Source organism: Mesocricetus auratus, unplaced genomic scaffold (assembly GCF_017639785.1).
Source record: "Mesocricetus auratus isolate SY011 unplaced genomic scaffold, BCM_Maur_2.0 Super-Scaffold_100029, whole genome shotgun sequence".
Taxonomy (NCBI): domain Eukaryota; kingdom Metazoa; phylum Chordata; class Mammalia; order Rodentia; family Cricetidae; genus Mesocricetus; species Mesocricetus auratus.
The window spans coordinates 8,479,936-8,500,701 of NW_024429210.1; positions in this window are offsets into that span (position 1 = coordinate 8,479,936).

The window sequence follows — 20,766 nt, forward strand, 5'->3', positions numbered from 1 at the left end:
TGGGATGAAGCAATTATTTGGTAGATTCCACATTGCCACGCTAAATTCATTGCCTTTACAAAAGGATCAGATTATGTAACATCACTTCCTTCTCTTCCTGAAAAAAAAAAGGAAAATAAATGTCCTAGGAACAGTTCTCACATCATTCCAGTGTTCTAATTTAATGTGTAAAGCCAGTACGTGTGGCCTTCCCCACCCCTACAAACACTGTGCCACATTGCAAATGCACCTTCTGTGAGATGTCTTCGTGATAAATGAGCTAACGACTATAACGCTCTCAGAGATCCTTGAGCAAGACGCCATCTAATTACAAAGTATAGACTCATTACTCAACGGAAGCTATTTGCCCATTTTTTTGTTATCCCACCTATTTCCTTTCTACCCTCTTCCTGGTAGTTAACATTATAGTGAGAACGCAGCTGCTAAAAACAAAACAAAACAACAACATAACAGTAGAGAGGTGTGGAGGATCATGAGAGCTTAATAATTTTAAGTCACAGTGCATTGCACATGCCCAGAAAAGCCAAGATCACTTCCGAATTCAAGGACTAATAAAAATTGGAAGCACTCCAGTAATTTTAAATTGCTTTGCACATTGAAGAGTGATTTAAAACCATTGAAGTGATTCCATTTTTTATATATGCACTTCAATTTAGAAGTGAGTCCGACAGACAGCATCACAACATAAAAGCCCAGAATACTGAATTAATGTTTAAAAGTTAGGAATTAGACTAAAACAAACAAGATCAAATAATCATCAAAGTGGACTGGGCCATTAAGTTGAAAAAGGATCAGGGTGAATTTCTGGACACAAGTTTCAAGGCCTGTGCTCACTCTTTACTGTTTTTTGTGGAAATGGCAATACTTCCAAACTTTTTGCTAATTAATAAATATTATATGTTAGTTTTAACATTTTAGAATAGTTTTCAATATTGCATAATTATTTATGTCTGATTATTTAATACTTATAAGGGTGAATGCAAATATAATAGTCACAAAATGAAATCCAAATACATAATGGGAGTTTCTAGATCCATATAAAATGAGAAAAAATAAAATAAATAAAGTCAATTATATATATCTATAATTTATGTTACTTAATATATCTAGATTATTGTAATTTACATTTTAATTAATACACAATATTATTGAGATATTTCACACTTGTGCTTGGTGCTAAAGTCTTCAAAATTTGGTACATATTTTACAATAACTACACATCCCAATTTGGAGTCATTGAACTTAAAATAGTAAATAGCTGTACTTGGATAGTGCCTATAGACTAGGAGCATTTTAAAAATATATACTGTGGAGGGTCTCACCAAGTCCCAAAATTCCTCACAGATATGGAGCCATATCTGGGGGAGGGAAACATTTTTTCAGTGGGGTAACCACTGGTCACTTATTTGTGGTCTTATAATAATCCTCCATTGCCTTCCTATAAACAACCATAATGAAATTCATTGGTGCACCCCCAAAATAGGTGAAATAGAAGAAGGACTAGTTGGGAAGATGGAGAGGACAGAAGAGTAATGAGGTGAATATGATCAAAATGCGTTATGTATATGCATAAAATTGTGTTAATGAAACCCATTATTCTGTAAACTTAAGATATTTAGATAAAAGATATTTTTTTAAAAGAAGCAACTGTGTTTTCTCCTCTGTAATACTAACTTGTAACCAGCATTAACAGTTCTTATTACTTAGCCCTCTCATTTCCTTTTGGTCTTTTTCTTTTCTTCCCTCTTCTTTGTTTGTGTGAGAGAGACTACCAGTCATTCATGCAGGTTTATTAGCATAAAAAACCAAACCAAGCAGCCCAGTGGTCATTCCTGAGACACATTCAGTCTGACAGTACATGTTCTACCTACGCCCCACATTGCTGGGACGGAAGGCTGACATACGGAGTTTCCTGAGGGCCTACGGCTGGATTTCAGGATCTACGCATTATGCATAAAATTTGAATATGACCATGGGAATGACCTGTCTCTATTAGTTATAAAAGAAAGAAGAAAAAGAAAACGTAAGAATAATGCTGTGTTTAAACTGGGAAAAGCTTATTCACAGCTACCCTCTCTGGCAAAGCATCATTTTCCTAATAAAGACCCTCACTGACTCTTTGTTCCTAGAGCAGATCTCTTCTGGAAAAGATATTCTGTGTTCTGGGGCCAGAGTGTTCAGAGTCTGTGAGGCCAGAGCATGAGGATATGTCTAAATGTAAAAGAGGAGGTACCACACAGTAGATGTATTGTCAGGAAAGCAAATGTTTTACATGACTCAGGGCAAAGAAAGGATGTGTAAGGCCACAGACGACAGTTTGATTGATGGAGAGAGATGGCAAAGGAGAGTTGCACTTAAAATTCTTCCTTTGAACATTCCGTCACTGAAGGACTTCACAGAACTACATCACATTTTTCTTTCATTGTTAGTCCTTGGTTACTTCTTTCTTTAATTTTCAAAGAAGTGCATGTTCTTTATTTATAAAAAGCCAAAAATTTAAAAACAAAAACAAAAACAGATTGGTCTTAGATACTAAGATGACGTTTGTTCTCTCCAAACCTGAAGAAATCATTATTCATACTTTAAGATATTGCTCTCTAGTCTTTTCTTCATGATTTTACATAAATTAAATTGCTTTTCTTCTTGCTTTTACAATTCAATATCAATATTTCCCTTATCTCTGAAAAATCCCTTAAACTACAGTGAACATTACTGTGCAAAAGTCACACAACATAGTTAATGTTTTAATGAATACCTTTTATATCAATGTTTTTATATTTCAAGTTGCTCACTTAAATTAGATTACAAAGGAAATTACTGTGTCAAAAATATAAACTTCTGGATAGTTGACTCAGAGGTTAATGGCACTGGTTACTCTTCCAGAGGTCCTGAGTTCAATTCCCAGCAACCACATGGTGACTCACAACCATCTATAATAAGATCTGATGCCCTCTTCTAGCATTCAGGCTTACATGCAGACAGAACACTGTATATATAATAAATCAATAAATCTATAAAAATAGGTAACATTCTATAAGGATTTGGGAGCCACATTGCTAGGGTTTCTTTTTGAAAAGGACTGCTGACCTTCTAATAGTGCTCTGTGAACAGAGTGAAAGGTCAAATGCTTTCATTTCTAGTCTTGTTTGAAAATAATTGTTGATTTTGGTGATGTAGCTTATTAGTAGCAGTCTGCACATCTATAAGCCATCGTCAACAATCCAGTGTAATACTCCAGGTCCACAATCATTCTGCCTAAGCACCCGATTACACATAAAAAGAGCGAAGACTTTGAAATGATAACTTATTGTTGATTTAATTTTCACACTAATTAGTGGAAAATATGGGAAAACTCCTTCCTGTAGAGTCTGTTGACTTATTCTATTACCTGGCAAATAAATTATACTTTAAAATTTGTGGTCTCTTTATTCAGTAAAAATTTCTAGATATCTTTCTAATCACCTCACATTTTATAGTTTCTCATTTCACCCTCACAATAACTTCATGTGGAAGAGCCTGTTGTCAGTTCCTGAGTTTTGTTGGTTTTAATTGTTCACTTGTCACAGCCTAGAACTCAGCATGAGTTCCGGAACCTGGCGCCCAGGAAGCGGCTGCTCCTTGGCCTGACCACCGCTGGCCCTAGGCACATATGGCTTCTCCTTTTGCTAAGTTCCCCACCACTTTGCTTGGCAAGGCACGATTCCTGCCACCCCTGCCAACACTCACAGCTGAGAACCAGCAAGGTTAAGTGGTAAGGTTAAGTGGTCTTCTGAGATTTCTCTCTCGGCCATGTGCTTCTTTATTGGTGGCCTGCTGAATTTGGCCTGAATAAAAACCCAATGGTAATAAACTTAACTGCTTTATACAATAGCAACTAACATTACAATGCAGGACATTAAATTTTTTCTTGTTTTTTGTATGGATGGGATGTTAGAAAGTGTTGAGGACCTACCTGGAAGGTATTATCTACCCATGATGGTGATTATCAGTTTGATAATCCATATAATTTTACTAAAGAAATGGTTTGAGAATAGGGCAAAAAATGACAAACATACAGATCATACAGTTATCATAGGATGAAATCCTAGCACAAAGAATTCAGAAAATGGAAAATTCCTTGTAGGATAGTAAGGAAGGTTCGGTAAAAAATATTCAGGATATTCAAAATGATAATGTAGCTCTGACAAACAGGTTTAAGAGATGGAACATAAAATTGAATTACTTTCAGGAAAATGTGTTCCATATCTATTGATTCAACAGACAGAATAGAAAAAGTGGAACATAAAGTTGAAACATTTAACCAACAAAACTGTTCCATGTTTGATGATTTCACTAGCAAACTACAAAGACTGGAACATAAGATTGAAATGCTAATAGAAAAGATTTGTTCCATGTCTGAGAGCAATGACAAACTAGCTGATAGAATGTTATAGCAGTTTACATGCTATTGAGATACTTTCTTTTTTTTGTTTTTTGTTTTTTTTTGGTTTTTTTTTTGAGATAGGATTTCTCTGTAGCTTTGGAGGCTGTCCTGGAACTCACTTTGTAGACCAGGCTGGCCTCGAACTCACAGAGATCTGCCTGCCTCTGCCTCCCGAGTGCTGGGATTAAAGGTGTGTGCCACCAATGAGAATATAAAATATTTGGAATCATGTATAAATAATAAATGCAAAAAAATAAACAATTCCATGACATCATTGGAAAATTATTTGACCCAAGAACTTCAAGAGCTCAGAGTAACAATGATAAATAGATTACAGGTCTCAGAAGACGTCCAATCTAATACTTCAGAATCAGACATGCAGGCAACAGGTCAAGACAGATGTTTCCCTACACCTCTCAAATGTGGAAAAGACCTCCCTAAGGTTGTTATGCCCTCTCCCATGGTCTTCCCAGTATCTGTAGTTGAAAAACCAGCAATGAAAAAGCACCCAAACGGTTTCATTGCTTATCAATGGGAACCTATACAGATGAAGGACCTAAAGGGACTCAAGGAGGCCATTGTTTCCTATGGTCTTCATTCTCCCTATGTCAGAGAGCTTCTAACCTCATGAGTCATTGAAAAATAGAGTAACTCAAAGAGACTGGGCCCAGTTGACTTCAGCTCAAAAATTCATGTCAAACTCAATGGAGAGTTTTATGGAGGCAAGAGGTGAAAGCCCTAGAGATTCAGGAATTAAAGAATGGCTATGAAGCAACCCAAGACAAGATTCTTGGGAATGGTGCTTACACTGACCTGTGGGTTCAGTCCACATATGACAAGCACATGTTGTTTTTATGACATACAGCTGCTTTGAATGCTTTGGATAAGGTTTGTGAAACAGGAGAGATAATGCAACCCTATACCAAAGTAGTACAGGGTCCAAGGGAAAGGTTCACTGAATTTTTAGAAAGATTGTCCAGAGCAATAGAAGTACAAGTAACAAATCCAGAATCTAGGTGACTCCTTATAGAATCTTTGGCATTGAGAATGCAAATCCACAGTGCAAGCATGTACTTTTGCTATTAAAAATAAGATCAGCGCCATTGGAGGAATGGGTCCTATATACAGCTAACCTTGATTGTAAAAGTCAGGATATGGGAGCTTGGGTACGTGAAGCAATTTCTACAGGTTTGAGGAGGCACCAGGATGCCAAATGCCCTACCCGTGATGATATAGAGGCCTGGGTAGGGGAGGCAATCTCCAAAAATTTCAACAGACATAAAGATCCCACATGCTTTAACTGTGGTAGACTAGTACATCTTAGTAGGACCTGTAGACAAAGCATTCTTAGAAATAATGCTTCTACCAGGAATACTTCAGACAGAAGGCCTCAGCGATCTGGTCTCTGCAAGAGGTGTGGCAAGGGCAAACATTGCACTAAGGAATGCCGGTCGACTACAGACAGACAAGGTAGACCTTTACAGCTGGGAAATGGGTCCAGAAGCCTCATGAAGGCCCCAAGATCCAAGGTAGTCCGGTCATTCCTAGTAACAATGGAGGACATCCTCTTCCAGGACAATTAAGATCCACTGCCCATTGTAAATAGTAATGTACTGGATAATACATTAGCTACAGAGGATGAATCAATTATATCAGGAGGAAATACAAAATGTATATTTTGGCAAATTTCTATACAATATCGTAGACCCAAGATACCAGTTAATGTAAATAATATGATAATTAATGGCATTTTAGACACTGGAGATAACATCACCATAATAAATCAGAAGTCTTGGCTCTCAATTTGGCCTCTAAAGAGGTAAACGTTCAATTCTTAGGGATTGGAACACTATCTCAAGTTAAACAGAACATTAGATGGATTGACTTTATTGGACAAGAAGGACAGAGAGGAAGGTTAAAGCTGTATGTTGCAGATATTGCTATAAATCTCTGGGGTTGTGATCTATTACAGCAATGGAATACGCAGATTAACATTCCTCATGTTTCAGATAGGAATTATAGACAAGCTCTTGGTGGTAGAAATAATATAGTAATGCATTACACAAAACAGAAGCCAAACATACATGCTGTACAGAAACAGGATGCTAGTGCCAAACCTACAGAGCAACCTAAAGCTCTACCCTTAAAATGGTTAACAGATGAACCTGTCTGGGTAGGTCAATGGCCCATGACATCTGAGAAGTTAGAGGCTTTGGAGAAGTTAGTTCAGGAACAGCTAGATACTGGACATATTGAGGAATCAATTAGTGTGTGAAATTCACCTGTTTTTGTTATCAGAAGTCTGGGAAATGGAGAATGATTACTGATTTTAGAGGCATCAACAAGGTAATTCACCCTATGGGGTCTCTACAACCTAGGATGCCACTACCTTCTCTAATATCTAAGGATTGGCCAATTATAGTTATAGATTTAAAAGATTGCTTCATCACTATACCAATACAAGAAAATGACAGAGAAAAGTTCACTTTCACAGTACATAATTATAATAGTTCTCGACCGGTAAGGAGATTCCAGTGGAAGGTATTGGATCAAGGTACGTTAAATAGTCTGACTTTGTGTCAATATTATGTGCTTAAAACTCTGGAAATGATTTGTAACCAATTTCCACAATCTTTAATATATCATTATATCAATGACATATAACTTTCTGATTCAAAGAAGGGTACTTTGGAAAAGGTGTTTAAAGCAGTAAAGGAAACTTTGCCTTTCTGGGAATTACAAACTGCCCCAGAAAAAATACAAAGAGGAGATTCTACGAATTATTTAGGTTGTAAAATAGATTCTCAGAAAATTAGACTGCAGAAAGTATAGATCAGAAGAGATCCTTACCAGAATCTTAATGATCTTCAAAAACTATTAGGGGAAATCTCTCAGTTACAGACAATTATTGGTGTAGAAGGGCATGATTTAAAACACCTGAAAATGGCTTTAAAAGGAGACAAAGATCTAAACAGCCCATGAGTACTATCAGCTGAAGCTGAAAAGTAATTAGAATGGGTACAAAAGAGAATATTAGAAGCACATGTGGACTGTGTGGATCCAAAACTGGACTGCATTCTGGTTATTTTACCATCTAGAGAATACTCCTCATGAATTTTAATGCATCATACTAGAATGGGCATTTCTGCCACAAAAACAAAATAAAAAACTGAAAAAATATAGAAAAGATCTGGGATTTGATATTAAAAGGTAAGTTAAGGCTTCTTCAACTGACTGGAAGAGACCCAGCTGAAATTATTGTACCTTTAACTAATGAAGAAATTTCCTCCTTATGGAAGGATAATGAGTATTGGCAAATAGCTTGCAGTGACTTTTTGGGAACTATTAGTAACAACTATCCCAAAACAGAGAGAATCAAATTCATAAAGAAAACAATTTGGATTCTTCCACATATTGTGAGACAAACACCTATTTCTAGAGTTCTTACCTTCTACACAGATGCAAACAAATCAGGTAAGGCAGGGTATAAATCAGGAAATATATGTAAAGTTGTTCAAAGCCCTTACAACTCTGTACAAAAGGCAGAGTTATATGCAATTCTCATGGTACTTAAAGACTTTACAGAGCCTCTCAATATAGTAATGGATTCTCAGTATGCAGAGAGAGCAAGAGTTGTCTTGCACATTGAGACTGCAGAATTTGTTCCTGATGGCACAGAATCAACCTCATTGATTTTACAATTACAGGAACCAATCAGAAACAGGACTCCTCCTACATACATAACACACATGAAATCACATACGGGTCTGCCAGGTCCTCTGGCGAAAGACAATGACGAAATTGATTGTTTATTAATAGCAAGTGCATTGGAAGCTTCAGAATTTCATTAAGAATCACCATGTTAACAGAAAAAGTTTAAAGAAGGACTTTCCTATCACCTGGCAACAAGCCAAGGAAATAGCAAAAAATTGCCCCACTTGGTCATTCTATAACCAAACTCTGTTACCAGCAGGCAGTAATCCCAAAAGTATTCACAGAAATGAAGTTTGGCAAATGGATGTTTTTCACTTCCCAGAATTTGGCAGTTTGAAATATGTACACCATACCATAGACACGTTCTCAGTCTTCCAATGGGCTGCTGCCCTCAGCTCTGAAAAGGCTGATTCTGTTATTACACACCTCTTAGAGGTGATGGCTGTTATGGGTATACCTGCACAAATAACAACTGAAAATGCTCCAGCATATATCTCCAGTAAATTGGAACAATTTTTCAAATATTATAATATAAAATATGTAACTGGTATACTTTACAATTCCACAGGACAAGCAGTAGTTGAAAGATCTAGCCGAACCTTATAAGAAATGCTTCATAAACAGCCAGAGGGAAAAAAAAGACCCCCAAACACAGGTTACATAATTCTTTATTCACGCTGAATTTCCTTAATTCTAACGAAAAAGGACAAACTGCTACAGAAAGACACTGGACTACAGAGAAGACTTCTGAACTGAACCAACCGATTTGTTTTAAGGATGTTATTACCTGAGTCTGGAAACGATGATACGTGTTACATTGGGGAAGGGATTTTGCCTTTGTTTCCACAGGAGAAGAAAAACTTTGGGTTCAATCAAAATAAATCAAGATTCGATCCAAACAGAACTCATCGCAGGAGGAGGAAAGATAACAGCTCATCAAAAGATCATATTCTTTTTTTTTTTGGTTTTATGAGACAGGGTTTCTCTGTATTGTTTTGGAGGCTGTCGGTCCAGCCTGGCCTCAAACTCACAGAGATCTGCCTGCCTCTGCCTCCCAAGTGCTGGGATTAAAGGAGAGTGCTACTACCGACCTGCAAAAGATCATATTCTACCATGGGTAAAGTGACCTCAAAAAAGGAAAGAGAAGTGTTTTGTTTCTTGTCTTCACAGGAAAACTCAACAACAACAAAAAATACTGGACGTATGGATTCCTGAAGAAGAATGAATAGCTACCCTGAGGACCATCAAACAAACAATAACTCACTGTGTGGTATCAAAGTCTAAATCTCTCTACATTGTTTTTTTATAATACCCATTTCTCTTTGTTTCTTCATATGCTTTAGTCCCCATTCATTTAACTGAAGCTGACTTTGGAGTTGGATTGGCTCTCCTACTCTAAATTCAAGCGTATTGTTTAAATAAAATTCAGAATTTCTGCATTATATCAAAGAGCCATTGATATAAGACAGAAGAAAATAAAATTAGGGACTGTTATTTATGGATTTCTTTTTCTGAAAAGTCTAATCTCCTTCATGTTTACCATCTTCCCTATTGTCACCTTTTCCAGTATGCATACATATAAAAGTTAAAATATTTCTTTGTTAACATTAATGTTTGAGTTTTTCAGAGAACAAGGGATTTCCTGACAGTAATCTTCAACTGCTTCAGAAAGAAAATGGGGCTCCACTTCCTCAACTCCACCTGATTTGACTGGATGCGTCTGAATTGCCCCAGATCATCGACTCCACCTGATAAGCACTATCCTGAAACTGCCTTGAAACTATATCACTTGACACATCTCCAGACAAAAGAACTGTTACAGTGTACCTTCTACAATCTGGCCAGAGCTTCAGACAAGAGCTTCAATCAACACTAGAACTCCAGTCAGCAACTTCAATCAAGCATCTCCTGCCAAACAGATACTGTTTAATCTACTTAAGATTTTATTACACTAACATTTTTCTTCTCACAGGTCCCCATGAGATTGTCATTGTCCCATCTCAGCAGGAAGTAGTTTTGAGAATTGCACTTCTCCTCTCCCTACTATTAATCTTATAGGATAGTTTACACCTGTTAGTGTTAGTTTTCAATTATTTTAGAGTTGGGATTGGAAGGAGGTGTTCAGACTTGGGTGTTTCTTTCACATAAGTTTAGGTTTAGATGGGATAGATTTTGAGACATTTTGTTCATTGACACAAGTTAGTTTTGTTTTAAGCTTAAATATCTTTTTTAGACTAAAAGGGGAATTGTAGGGGGAAACTTAGTACTCGGCCATTAGCCACATGTCGCTCTAAAGACGCGTATGGATGTGGTAACGAAAGGGCAGAATCTCGCTGTTAACCACACCCACTTTGGGCAGTGGAACTACACCACTAGCCAGGCCCACTTTTGGGTGTGGCTAGGGGCATGTATGGAGGAAGGAATGAAAGACTGAACAGCCTAGCCATTCGCCCTCTTGACTCATTCCAGGCTTGAGAACTCAAGAGGAAACGGGTAACCCATATCAGTCAAGAAGTTCAGCTGAGGAATTGGCTAAATTAGAATGGCCTATGGACATGTTTGTGCAGATTGTCCTGATTGTTGTCCTGATTGGTGATTGTTGTAGGGAGACAGGGCCCATTGTGCGTGGCACCCAAATTCATGGGGTCTGGATCAGTCCCATGAGGCCTCTCAGCCATCAGTCTGGGTTAGATTCTCTAACTTTTGTAAAAGAAAACCCCACTTCTTTAAGGAGTCTAAATTGTTGTGAAATAACTTAGAGGTCATGTGAAATTTTCATGCTTTCAGTTGTACTTTGATTCTGTGTCACTTTGTGTATGAGTCCACACAAATCCACACACTAAAGGGATTTGCACAGAATCTCTGGAAGCTGAAGAAACACACTACAGCTTAATCTGGCAAGTGAAGGAGGTGACTACAGTTAGTGCTGCACGCTAGTGCATCAAGAAAAATCATGATTCTTCAGGCAGTTGGGATAAAATATTTTCTTTTTTTGGTTTTACGAGACAAGGTTTCTCTGTATTGTTTTGGAGGCTGTTGGTCCAGCCTGGCCTCGAACTCACAGAGATCCGCCTTCCTCTGCCTCCCGAGTGCTGGGAATAAAGGCGTGCACCACCACAGCCCAGCTGGGATAAAATATTTTAAAACTATATATCAAAGTAGCCATTTAATAATTCTTGGATGTGTTTATGTGTTCTGAATGTTTGCAACTTCTCTGTTTAAAGTTTTCTCTTTATAAACAGAAGAATTTGTACTTTGGGGAGAAGAAAAGTTCTGTGAAGCTCCATAAAGCTCAGCCTATGGCCCTAGGATGATAAAATATCTTCCTTATAGAATATTCTACATTAAAAATGACTTTAAACAGCACAAAGTTGTTCGTCTCATGCCATTTTGAATGAATGACATCTGTTTGAAAGAAGATCTGTTTTAATTTGGTATTCTCTTAAGATATACATTAAAAATATCACTGAGGTTTTATACCCATCCTTTTTAACTTTATTTCTTTTTCTTTGATAATTGAACTTGGTACTATTATTGATAACTTTGTTTTCTTTCTTTGCACTAAAGTCATACTATTACCAAGTGAGAATAATGTAGAAAAATTCGTTTGAACATGAAAACAACTATTTATAAAGAAGATGAGAAACTCTGCATCTTCTTTATAAATCTATGCATATGACTGTTACATGTACATATATACATTCTTTTTATGTGTTAAGTTATACAAAAATTTTCTCATATTTGTCTCATTATCAATGTTTGCAACAAAATTCTTCAGTTTTCCTAAAAACATGAAACAATATCTTAGACAATTCGTCACTAATGTGTTCTACACAATGAATAATATAATTTGAACACTAAGTGTAGCTCAGAGTCCTGTCCATATGGAGATGAAAATACTGTATGTTCTAGACCAAAAATGGCCAGCAGATATAGACTGTAAATAACTTGGCACTGTGAGGCTACATAATGAGATAATTCAATATGCTATATATAATATGTATTTCTATTTCAATTCATCACATCTACAATTTTTTGAATCTTTGGGAATAGGTGGCCATGTGACAACACAAAATAAAGTGTAGTCCTGACATACCAGCTTACTCTCAGGTATTATGTTCATGGACTTTGGGTCATTCAGTGGGAGACCAGACCTAGAATATCATATCAATGATCTCCCACAGAATTTTGATGACAAGAGGCTATACAGGTTAACTGGATGGAAAGTTTGCAGCCTGATCTATAGCATACATTAGTCTTGAATAAGACATTAAGTTCCTGTGTGCTGATTGGAGAAAGTTCAAATCATTACAGATCAATTAGCCAGAAAGTTCAGAAGGTCAATTATTCTACACTTCACCTCTAACTGTATAGTTAAAAATTTAGATACAACCTAAATTATTCATAGGACATTTTCCTGTGAACAACTTTAGTTTTTTAATTTTTCTAAAATGTCTTTTAATGATAATGTATACCTTTAGGTTCAGAAAATGGTGAAATAATAGGAGAATTTAAGCCTTGGTTTAGCTAAGATTTTAGACAGAACCTGTGGCATATTTGGACAATATAATGAAAGCATAAACAACCTTAAGAAGCCAAAACCATAGAGACAGAGAATAATAGAGGTTTGTAGAGGCTTGGGAAAGAGGGGAACTGAATTACTCCTTATTGGCATGAAGTTTCAATGAGGCAAGATGAGTGACTCCAGGGGTATGAGTATACCACTGTGCTTGTAGTCCTATACTCTTACGGTTTTGTTGAAAGGATGGAAATTGTGCTACATACACTTACTAAATGAAATAAACCCACCCCTAGAATTTGGGTATAATTTCTACACAACCTTTCAGGGTATTCCATGAAGCTAAGCAAAAACTTTGGTCAGTGGCCATAAATAAGAGCATATATTTATGCTCTTGAATTGAGAGTTTAATCTTCTGCTCTAATACTGATTTTTGGTCAAAAGGAGAAATTCTTTGCAAATAGACCCAAAATTTAAAGTGAGAAATCATGAATGGTTGAATTTAGGTAGAAAAACATCCCATGCAGTACAATACAGAAAGGGAAAAGAAAGAAATACTATGAATACTCAGTGCAGTACTGCTCCTTAGAAATATTACACACATGATGAATTGTCTCTTCCTAGCAGTGAAGAACTCTGTTTTCCAGTGATGAGAATGCAGGTGGACAGAACTTGACAAGTTAGCTGTGAGCTCTCATGATTGATCTTCTGAAATCCAGTGCTAGCCTGCTAATGAGGTAAATGAAAGAACTGTTTTCAGATATAAGAAGCTGGAAGTATGGGTTCCTTCCAGAAACATCTCAGCAAATTTTGCCAATACTACATCTGCATTCACGGGGTAATTACTCAATTTCACTCATGCACACATTATCTGAAGTGGCATGGGTTTCTGTCTCTTAACACTGTTTAGACTCCAACACTTATATACACACATGTTCTAGAAACATCCATTAAAGGGATTTCTGAAGGGGTTATGACAAGTATAATAATTTTTCAAATATATCCCCTAGGTATATCAAATATTGTTGCATATCTTTTGACACTTTCAAAGTCTCAGAAATTTTGATATCTTTTTTTCATTTACATCACAATACAAAAAATTGCTTCTTTAAGACCGCCATAACTAGTGACTTCTGTGATGGCCAAGTTAATTGAAATCATTTGGGATTTGCCAAAGGTAATGCCATGCAAGCACCACACAATGAATAACCTGTTTGCAGATTTAGAATCCTGTGCATTATTAGCAGGATGAATTCTCTATCCATTTGTCTCCGACCCATGGGTTGCATCCTCTCAATGGGAGTAGTCTGTCTTCAAGATTGCATCAACCAGCACTTGGATTAGGTTACTAATACACTCTCTGGCAAGCTTATTAGTCCAAAGAGCTTCTTCATGACTTTGCCTAGCAGTCACAATAAGATTAACTTTTTTTTCTTAGAATTAGAGCTATTAATGAACACTAAAATTTTTATCTAAATCTCTTCTTCTACAGGCTACCCAATGATTTTAAGTGAGATATCATGTTAATAAAAACTTCCTCTCCATGGGCTTGGAATCAATTAACTTAAGGTACTAGAACATAATTAAGAATTATAATGAATTGTTTCTGAATTTCATTTATATTGGTAAGTAATCACTAATAGTGCAACATACTTGTTGAAGGCTTGGCTTTCTTTATTGGTTTAGATCCTAAAATCAGGACATTTTTATTGTCATACTGCATATTCTTCTGTAGTATTAAACTCTCTCACCCAGGGAAGATATTATACTGACTTATTTTCTGAAAGAGTTTCATTATAAATATTGAAATGAAATTTATTTCTCTGAATCAGTTATGACCCAATTGACCAGCACATTTTTTATAATTGCCTTTATTTCACGAGAATAATATCATTTCCCCCCTTCCATCCCCTTCCCCACATCTCCAAAGTTTTCCATATACCTTTGCTCTCTTTCAAATCCATGGCTTCCTTTTAATTCCTTTTAATCAATTGTGTGTGTGTGTGTGTGTGTGTGTGTGTGTGTTCCTAAATACAACCTGCTCAGTCTGTACAATGTTACGTGGATGTATGTTTTTAACACTAAAATCTTACTAACATAACTACCTAAACATGAGTTGAACAAGGACAACAACAATAGACATACTAAAATATATGTGAAAAGACCAACCTTACACAAAGAACTACAGGCATTTAAGGAATACTAAGAGTGGGAGAAATAGTCTTCCCAGGGAAGAGTACACCAAGTGGTTATCTAATACCAAACAGACCAGCACTATCAATTAGTAGAGTGTCCAACCTTGGGTTAATCATACTTTTACCTTCTGTGCCAATCCTGGGAACTAAAAAAATAAAAGCAATGAGATATGCATCGGTTGTGTCAGAGCTACTCATATCTTACCATCTTTTTATCAGAGATATAGATTTGGTAATACTATTAAAAACATACCATTTATCCAATTCAGGGTCCTTAGTGCTGCTCTATCTTTATGTGAAAATTCATACTGTTTACTATATTTGACAGAAACTTTTTAGAGATTGTCATCTTAAATTTTATAACATAAAAAGATCTATATTTTATACATCTCACAACACTGTTATATTTTGTGTATATTTCTATATAAAAGTTATTTATCTCTGAGTAGATGTTCATTGGAATGACCAATCATTAAGTGTTTGCATGTAATGTGATTTTACTAACAACACACCTACACAATAAATAACTGGCTAAGTCTAACCAACCAGAGCAATATTTTTGTTGTGAAAATGAATTTTTATGTCTTCACGTACACAGAACAATCTGCTAGGCAAAGCTCCTAGAGTCTGACATCTTTCCAAGACATAAACAATTATCAGACTTTGAAAGGACTGTACAATTTCTGTGATTTATCAAGATAAACTCAAGACTGTAGTTCAGCCTTTTCTTCTCTATTTAATAATCAGCTTTATCAGCTTTAGAATAGAAATATATTTATTGTTCCATCTCTAAGTCTATGCTGTCTCCCCCCAAATAGTACTACATAACAGCTATTCACAAATGAGAATGGAAGCTTCAAACACACATTAGTTGACTGTGCTATATTTCTGTCTCCATCACTAATACTACATCTAGAATTGCTTATTTTTTTTCAAATATAGATTCATGCTTTTGGAAATATGAGTGTTGAGTGAAGTTTTTGTGAGTTTCACAAATATCATTTGTACTATTTGTATGATCTGGAAGTTCTTCCATTTTCTTGAACATCTAGTGTTGATTCTATTTCCACTCAGGCCATCTGAGAGTGATACCTCTTAAAGTAGGAAATGAGATTTTGTTTTCCTAAGACAATTCTGGAAGAAAAATATAGACCTTCCACAATCTGATAGGGACGTTCTTTCCAAACTGGGTCAGAGAACTGTGTTTTTCTTATAAAAAAAGATTACTTTAAGAGAGAAGGATGATCACTCAAAACTTACCACAAAGCTTTTCTAAACATGTTTATGTGCCAAAGAGATGTATCAGAAGGGTAGGTAAGCTGTGCAAAGAGAATAAGCACATTCGTGCTTTATGTCAGATGTCACCTCTAAGAAGACGTGCTATTTAGAGGGTCCAGTGTACCCAACTCATGTCCTGAGGGTTTGCCCTAAACAAAAATGGTGGCAGTATTGTTTTGCACGAGACATGTCCCAAATGGCCTTCGGTAATTCATGCTTAGTCCCCAGTTGGTGGTATTGTCTGGGGGAAGTTCAGGAGGCGTAGCCTTGTTGGAAGAAGCATATCACTATAGGATGGTTTTAGGGACTTGGCCACTTCCAGTGTTTGCTCTCTGATTTGTGTTTGCATTAGAAGATGTGAATTCTCACATTCCTGTCCCCTTTGCCATGTATTTCCTACTGCCACACCCCCTGTCATGATAGACCCTTATCCCTCTGGTATTGTGTGCCCAAATACATTTCTCCTTCTATGAGTTTCCTTGGTCTCTGCATTCTATCCCAACAACCGAGTACTCTTGAACCTGTAACAAAACTTTTGGAACTCCAAGTGAATAAGATATTTAAATTAAAAAAAAGTTATAAAACCACCTCATTAAAATATTGGTAAATAGCTTTATGACTCAGACTTAGGGGAAGGATTTGAATATAATCCCAAAGCTAAAGATGGTAAAAGGGTATCACACTATAATACACAAAGTTAAAAACTTTTCTTGCATTAAAAGTAAATGATATGTTAAGAAACAATATTTTTCTTAAAGCAATGTGACATAAATTGGGGTCAAGAAGGTCAAATGAAGATGCGGTGGTGAGTGAAAGACGGGAGAATAGAGAAGTGGGTAATAAAAAGTAAAGATATGCAAGAAGCTATATGGAAACTCACTATTTTGCAAGCTTATTAAAAAGCTATAACTTAAAAAGCTGCAAATTGGGTGCTCTATGTGGGTAGATAATCTTCCTAGAACCCATAGGTTGTTTAAAAAAATCCCAGTGTCAGGTATGGGTTACCCCCTCACTTCTTGGCAAGGGAGCCTTCAGAGTCCTTCAGTACAACACAGACTATTGTTATTGTTCTTGATTATGTACAAGAACTTGAATATAAGAGCCGCTGTTTAAAATACCATACACTTTGGTCATATAACAAAGAAATCAGGCTGGAACAGAGCTAAAATTTCCTCCCTGCTGGCCATGTTTCATAGCGCCAGTACCAGGACTATGCAGGGTGCTGATAGAGGTAAGTCATCACTGTTCTTACCCAGCTGTGAACTCTATGAATTATCATGACAATCTGTCCTCTGTGGAAGTAGTAGTGAAATGTTAGCAAGTAACCAACTACTTAAAGGCTTCTCCAAAGAAAGGGATTTGTGTCTGACAGTATAACCGTGGTCAAGAGTCCACAGCTGGAAAGGTAATAGGGTTAGGGAAAACCCACTGCTACTTCACTAAATGGTCATGCAACTTAAGTACCTTCTCAATACTCCTGTTTATATCCAAAGATTGGTGTGGTGATATGTAATTTATGATTTAATAAAGCTTTCCTGGGGATAAGAATAGAAAGCTAGCCATGCTAGTTAGCCATAGATGCCAGGACTCAGAAGACAGAGGCAGATGGATCTCTGTGAGTTCAAGACAACCCAGAGCTACATGAGAGTGAATCAGTGTAAAAGGGTAATGGAGCTCATGCCTTTAATCCCAGCACTAGAGAAGTATATAGGATAGGAGCAAAATGTCTCATGGGAGATTCAGTTTACAGTTACAGCAAAGACAGGATCTCCATTTCAGCCTTGGAAGAGGTAAGAGCTACAGGCTGGCTGCTTTGCTTTTCAAATCTTCCGTTTTTTATTATTCTCTGGGTTTTTATTATTCATGCTACAGATTGGTGCTTACCTGAGGCTTTGTCACAGGGCTTCTTATAGCTACACAGCTATTATGGTGGTGATGGTAATACAGAGACTTTTAACTATTCCAAGGGCCAAGAATAAGTGACTATGCAATGCTGAGCCCTAAATTGCAGGTCTACATTATTGACACACTGACTCCACTCCACAGCCAAGGCTCAGGTAACACTGCAATGGGAAATGGGGATGTTTAAGTTAGAGGAAGGGTAGGTATGCAGTAGAAGAAACATGTTTTCAACACAGAGCACAGTCATTGCAATTCTGAACTCAGAACCATTGCAGACTGCAGGGGGCCTGGCAAGGACCTCTCGTCTTGGAGAGAATATTGTAAGTTAACAGTTGGTTGGAAGAGGAGGTGTTTCTTTCCTCAGTGATGTAGCCACTGGTAAGGATGGCCATTCTTGAGTAAATGACCTTCCGCTCAGACATCTATTAGCAACTAAAATTGTACTCAGTGGATCTCACACCAAAAAGAGATACAAAAGTAGGAGGGACTTCTAAGAAAGAAGAACATTTTCAGCAAGAGGGAAGAGGGATGAGAGGGGGTATTAAAGGTCTAATATGACTAAAATGTCATTATCGATATGTATGAAATGGTAACATATATTAAGAAATATCAGGATAAAAGTCTGGATTAAAGATGAGCAAATCACCTAAGCAGGTACTTTTTAAAAACAAATAAAGTTAAAAATGCCCCCCAATTCTATTAAAAGATGTCCATGTTTATCCATAAGGGAAAAACACAAGTTCAAATGCATCAGATACTGGGGATACTTTTTGTTGTTTAAGTTGGGGGAAAAATTAAAAAGCTGTTGACATCCTGAGGTTCATCTGTCAGAGACCATGAATTCTTATACACATCTGATAGCAATCAAAATGTGGTCAGATGCTCAAAGGAAAGTCTAACAGTGTCTAATAAAACTACAAATTGCATTTGGCATAGGAATCTTGTTTGTACCACTTTATTCTAAGAATTTGCCACTAAAGAGCATCACTTATAATTATCAACTGTTGGAAATCTGTAAATTCCCTAACCAAAGATGACTGAACGAACTATGGTATGTGGCATTCAGTGGAGTACTATGCAACTGTGGAACTGTACAAAATATTCAAATAAGATCTCCATGGCATGATAGAGAGGATTTCTAAAGCAAGACAGGGAACGCACAAAGAAATCATGTTTTTTTTTAATAAAAAGAGGCAAGAGAATCAATCAGAAACTTCTTAAACTGACTTTTCATGTGAAGAGACTCAACTCGGATTTCACAGAGGTTGGAGCAATTTTCTCTGAGTGTTGTTTGTGTTGTGCAGTTTTGACATTTGGAGTCATGTAACTATTCTGCTAACTTAGAAATATAAGGACACAAAGAAAAGGTGATTCATTTCATTCCACCAAAATAGTTACACTTAGTAGAGGCGGAATAGTGTGAGCCTGTGCTGCTGCAGCATTTTCAGTGGATGCCCTTACAAGCTTAGAGAAAGGGAAGGCCAAGAAGAAAGCCTGTCAACAAACATTCTGCATGAGGAATATGCTGCATCGATACCTTCACGTCAAATGAAGGCGTGTCAAGTCCTTCTGTGTCTGCATCACTGAACTGTAATTCAAGCACTGCCTATGTTCTTAAACTAACCAGACTGCTTAGCTTGAACCAAATAAGCAAATAGCAGGAAAGTCAAATTCTGAGAATTTTTATTAAAGAAAAAAAAAGCTGTATGTTTTTAATGATGTCAGCAGAAGAAAGGACCAAGCAAGTGAGATGAACAATTGACAGGATGCTCAAGAAATGGTGAATGGGAAGGAATATGGAGGATAACTCTTAATAAAGGCCACTATCAGGGCCCTCAAGGAATCAAAATGTGGACCAAATCAACACAAAATATTGTGGATTTGAAAATTCAACTTAGAATGACTATCTTCTACTTTTGTACTCTCTCGTATTAAACAGAATTGAAAACAGGGTAAAATTTACTTTGCAAATTTCCAATACTTACACATACATACATATATCAAATTGTGAAACCATTTGAAAGGTATTGTCAAGCAGTATGTGTGTAGAGACATTCTACTTGTGATTTTTAAAGTTAATGATATCCTAGGAAACTTTGGAAGCATAGAAAGCTAATAAAAAGATGACTCCCGTGCCTAGATGAGAGAGAAGAGTTTAGATGTTTTGGGGGATGTTAAATCGAATTTTCCACAATAATAAAAGGAAAAGGGAATGAACAGAGAGAAATATTGACCAATTCAAAGTGAACTGGCTGCATCTGGAAACCTTGCACTTGAATTCACTAAATTTTCCTTCCAGAAAGTGATCTCCTCTTTGAAGGATGAGAGACAATTTGCAGATTACCAATCTCATTATGTAGATAAATCAATGAGTCCATAAGTCAAGTGGCTTGTTGGCATGGACCTGTGTGACCTTATTTTCACTTCAGTGTATTAAGATTCACCCTGGACTTTTGGGAGGAGCACTTTGATGTTGTTAACCAAGAAATCTCTGCAAACACGAAGGCATTACAGTTGTTCACTCAGTGTGCTTCGGTGTGGTAGGAGGGGGCAGGAGAAAACAAGGACAGCATTTTCCAGAGTCATTCGGAACTGAAAATGGTCTGAGGAAACCAACCAAACAAGCAAGCCACGGCAGACTACCATGGAAAGATCTAACCTAGCACCTCCAAGTAAGCCTAAGACGGAGGTAAGGGAGAGAATGGCTGTCTTATACAGCACTGGTTCTCAACCTG